Source organism: Pollicipes pollicipes, unplaced genomic scaffold, assembly GCF_011947565.3.
Source record: "Pollicipes pollicipes isolate AB1234 unplaced genomic scaffold, Ppol_2.1 Scaffold_4106;HRSCAF=4834_pilon_pilon_pilon, whole genome shotgun sequence".
NCBI lineage: Eukaryota > Metazoa > Arthropoda > Thecostraca > Pollicipedomorpha > Pollicipedidae > Pollicipes > Pollicipes pollicipes.
Window position 1 is genome coordinate 5,001 of NW_023596435.1, and position 4,831 is coordinate 9,831.

Consider the following 4,831-nt stretch of genomic DNA (forward strand, 5'->3'; position numbering starts at 1 on the left):
GGGAAGCTACACATCAACATCTTAACGGAATGTTCCACATTTGAAAATATTGCAACAGCATGAGATATGACGAAACAAGCTCACTTACGGGTACACTTTTTCAGTGGAGGAAACTATTCTATACAGTACAAATATCTGTAGAGTAAATATGCTTCTCAATGCGTCATGGTTTGATTACGGTCATCATACCTTCCACAATAATGATTGAGAGCCAATTGACGGCCGTTCCATCTGAAAATTGCGCTCACGAACAGCAGATATGAATGCATTGACATGTATATTTTTCTTGGCCTACATTGCCGCTTAAGGATTGGCAGGATATGAATGAAGTTATTGCAACATCATGAATGCCAAGGTGACTAAATTAAAGATTTCATCCGAGCCCTTGGAATGGATGCATTTCTGGGATTATGGGGGAGGGGGGTGGGGTCCGTGGTGGGCGTTCGTGCGCTGCGGTGCTACCGGGCCGCCGCTGGATGTGTGTGCGCCGCCGGCTGCTGCTGTTACGCTTCCCCAAAAGGGCGAATTCATACTGAGGAGCCCATTGGTCAGCATACGAGCCAGATGATGCTAGCGCGCGACTCGGCAAGTTGTTTAGTTGGTCCAGCCGACATAAACACACACCCATGTGAGTCACAGATCTAGGATGAAGCGGGTGACCGGAGCATTGGCGGGATGGTAGGTCCCGCCAGGCACCATAAACGGCTTTTTCCCCGCACTTGACTGTGCGCCCTTAACCACGGTACCCCATCTCCACCTTTTTAGCTTATGATCAGTTTTAAAATAGCCCAACGTGGAACCGTATGCGCTGATAATACGCCTCTCTGGCTTTTACAACTTGCGCTGCCTCTGCACGTCTTGGTCCTCCTTTTCTTCCGCTAGTCGGCGCTCCAGCTGAGCTGTCTCCAGGTGCTTCACTTTTAACTGTGTCAGCCTCTCGGGAGGCTGATGACTTTGAAGACGCTTGAGATAGCTGATGCGATGCAACTGGACGAACTATTATTCTTTCTGTCAGGTAGGTTTCAATGCCGCCTACAGCCTTGTCGTGCTGTTTCTCTGCATCTTCAAAGTATTGCTTGGCTTGAGCCTTGTCTTCCTCGGAAGTGAGCGCGGCAACACGCCCATCATAAACCTCTTTCAACTTCCTAAAGCGTGATCAAGCTCAGAACTGATGGAAATTAGCTGTGTTCTACTACCTCTACTGTCGATCACCACGGAAGCTCTCCTGCGAACTCTTGTCAGAACACTGAGCAACCTACGACATTTCTGTTTCAGTTCCGTAGCCGACATTGTGGCCAGAAGACAAACAGGTAGTAGGAGTACAGAAACAATGGAAGGAAGGTAACAGTAGTGCACTTCACCATCAAACTTCAAGGTCAGACTTCAACTTCTTCAGCGCTTCTTCTTCAGTGTGCATCGTCTTCTTCAACTTCATCAGTGCTGCAGGAATGTTTTGTTCGAAACAGAAGCATGGAGACCGACTGAACAATACTGCCGCACCGTGAGCCCCTACCAAGGTCCTGCTGAAGTTGAAGACTGTTGCCAGGAAGCTGAAAAAATTGAAACAATCCAGAAAATTGAAAAACCTAGCAAACTGATTTGTACGATAGCACTGGCGGAAGTGACAATATCATGCGACGTGTGCCACAGAAACATAGAAAACAAGAGGCGGCAAATTATAATCCACAAAACCCTCACCCCTGAATGCGAGTCTCAACCTTTATATTTAACCTTGAACAAACACATGAACTTAGGAGGCTTTCGTCATACCTTGGCTACATGTGTGGCATTGAATGTGAAAGGAAATGGTCATTCGACATGGTTCATGGGAGATAATCGGTGAATGTTAGGGGGTGGAAATACAGGTGGACGCAGGTGACAGCTTTGAAACTGTCATCGACGGCCGATTAAAGGACTTGAGACGTTTGTATTTTCTTCTCTTACACACTGTTTTGGTTTCTGAAACAAATACAACACCGTTATCAAGTGAAGCAAGCACGCTGGTACACGCATCCAGAATACAACATATCTAGAAGTGACAGCAAAGTTATTATCATATATCATCTAACACACCGAAGACCAAAATAGCACAATGTATTTTGAAGTAGACGAACTATGTTAACACCTCAGACATCTAAGCACTCTAAGGAAGTCCCAAATATGTCAGGTTTGACATAACGTAGATTAAGTCACCGTGAATTCTACAGCTAGGTTCTAATCCACGAGTGTTACATTTTGAAGGCAGAAAAGTTCGTTACAAATTAAATATATCTCTCACCAAAGTTGTTGCTATCGCCTTTTATGAAACAGGCGACTTCCAGCGGCGCACGTCAAACCTCGCAAACGTCACAGCGTCATCGTCATCATCTGATGTCTGCTGTTGAAAACCGTCAAACAGTTTATATTTGGACTGGGAGGCATACATGCGTATTATCTCAGCCGGCACGTCGCAGTGCCCTGCAGTCCAGACAACCCCATTTAGAGTTCTATCCCCAAGGAAGACCTGACTACCCATTAACGCGAAACTTATGAGGGAATTAAAGATCAAGAATATGACGTCAATGGCCCAGGCCACTTTAACCCGTGGACAAGATAGTTAACGTGCTCGATCCGCGCAATAATTTCGCAGTTAATTTAGTTCGCGACTTAATCTCATAGCTTTTGATAACTTTTTGTTGCCGACTCAGCGGACTGGAATTATTTTTCATTTATGGTCGGTGAACTGAACCGATACTCATCCAATTCGCTCTTTCGACCGCAGCGACGAAATATCAGCGATGTGGCAGCTCCCCAGGCAAGCAGATACCACCCTGAATACCCACGAACGGTCGTGTCTGACCCAGGCCGTACCTCCAGCTGGCTGAACTGCAAGGTAGGGTTCGCGCACGCGAACGAAAACCCTCTTGAGTTAGACATCACGTCCCGGAAGAGTCTTGGAACAGAAGCCGAGCCAAATGCGAGAAAGCGCCAAGGCGCTGGGCGTCGTGAAGGACCTTCATGGTCTCAGTTGAATAAGGTGTGCGTTACGTAGGGGATGGTTGCGATGTGATCGTAGGCTTTCTGAATGACGTCATATGAGGAACACCAAGATACTTGCGTCTTAAAACGTGCCCCGGGTGAGGATCGAACTCACGGCCTTCAGATTATGAGACTGACGCGCTGCCTACTGCGCTACCGAGGCCTGCAGTACGCAAAATCAGTGGTGTGGGGAACGGGGGGGGGGGGGGGGCAAGGGAGGGGGCAGAGGGTCATGCCCTCCCCCCCCACTTTTCAATGTGGGTGAAGCAGTGTTAACTAGACCCCCCGCACTCGTCAGATTAAGGTCGCGTTTAGCTTACTTTTGCACTACATTAAACGCACATGCCGACTTGCCTAGTTCACCAGCCATCATCCTCATGATGCGTGATCTTTTCCGCTTGCTTATTGGCTATCGCTTTGCGTTACGGCCACAGGCCGATGTCGCGCGGCGTATGGCGACTGCAACGCCGGGCGTCGAGGCTGTTGTTTGATCTGGAGAAGGCGCCTATGAAGTGCTCGGGGCGGATTCAAGATTTTGTCAAGTAAAGGGGGAAAATACGAAAATTTTGCGGGCCCTATAGAGTTGGGCCCCCCGAAAATTCTCGCATTGCGGCCATCAGAGTCAATGTATGTATTGTAATGTATTTCCTTGCATGTTGTTCAAGTATGTTGGTTTTTAGGCGAGAACCCATCTTACTGCACGCAGTCCGGGAAAAATAGGCGTCTTACGTATGCACGCATGAACCTTTTTCATTTCGCGCAGATCATGGCAAATATTGTCATTCTGATGCATACGTTTCCTCCCCGTGGCACAAGTGTCAAGGTTCCCGCATAAAAGAAGTTTAAATGCTGGAATATGTTTTACTTCTTCATAACAAAGCGACAACTCTGCAGTAATCAGCAACCAAGACCTGATCACACTGAGCAGTCGGCTTGATGTAGCGGGAAATGCCAACATGTGACGGTGACGGCACTTCAAAATTGCTCGACAAACTGCGCGTTAAACTTTATCAACGTATATCCGACTGCTGCTCTAAGGCTAACGCACCCAGGCCAAGAGGCACCGAGACGAACCTGAGCTATCATGGGTGCCGCGGCAACCAAGCTAGAGGCTTCCATCAACAAGTAAAGATTCCTTAGAGCAAACGAGAAAAACTCAATACCAACTTGGTGGCCCTTGAACGACCAGGAGTGTTCCGACAGACTGACGTATGCGCCCCCCGCCAGTACACGGGATCCACTGAACGAATGGAGTCTAATCCATGAGGGTCTAATCCATGATTTTTGTCGCTCAGTCTTGCGAAGTGGATGTGGCCGGGTGCAAGCGATGCTCTCAGACTTGGACGACCCTGAGACAGGCACCAGCTCCGCCCTCCGTCTCCGGTGTTCCTCAGCCCGGCACTAGCTGCGTCGCAGAGATAGGTCAGCATTTGGAATGCTGGGTAAGTTTGACTATTGTTTTTCATCTTCACAATGGCTTACGTGATTTTAAAACTGCACTTCTGTATTACTGTATAAAACAAACCAGTGCTACGAATCCAATTTCACTTCCTGCTTATTTCAAGCCTCTGAGCCATGTCTTCGATGCACGAATTGTGAAACACCAATTCAACGACAAAAGCCGATCTCTAAAGTACGGGATCACGCAAGCAAACGAAAAGCCTCTTGAGTCAGACAACAAATAGTCTTGTCAGACAACAAATCGTGGAGTAGTCTTGGAAGAGAAGATGCGCCAAACGCGCCTTACGCACCTTAGTAAAGCTGCGCCCTACTTTTAGGCCATGGATCAATGTTAGGAAAAGAGAACACCACT

The 4,831-nt window shown here is 47.8% G+C and overlaps 1 non-coding gene across 1 annotated transcript; it reads right to left on the reverse strand.

Moving 5' to 3' along the window:
- Positions 1–3,108: 3,108 nt before the first annotated feature.
- On the reverse strand, positions 3,109–3,181 carry TRNAM-CAU (transfer RNA methionine (anticodon CAU)). Its single transcript has one exon. It is a non-coding gene; the product is annotated as a tRNA-Met (tRNA).
- Positions 3,182–4,831: the final 1,650 nt, after the last annotated feature.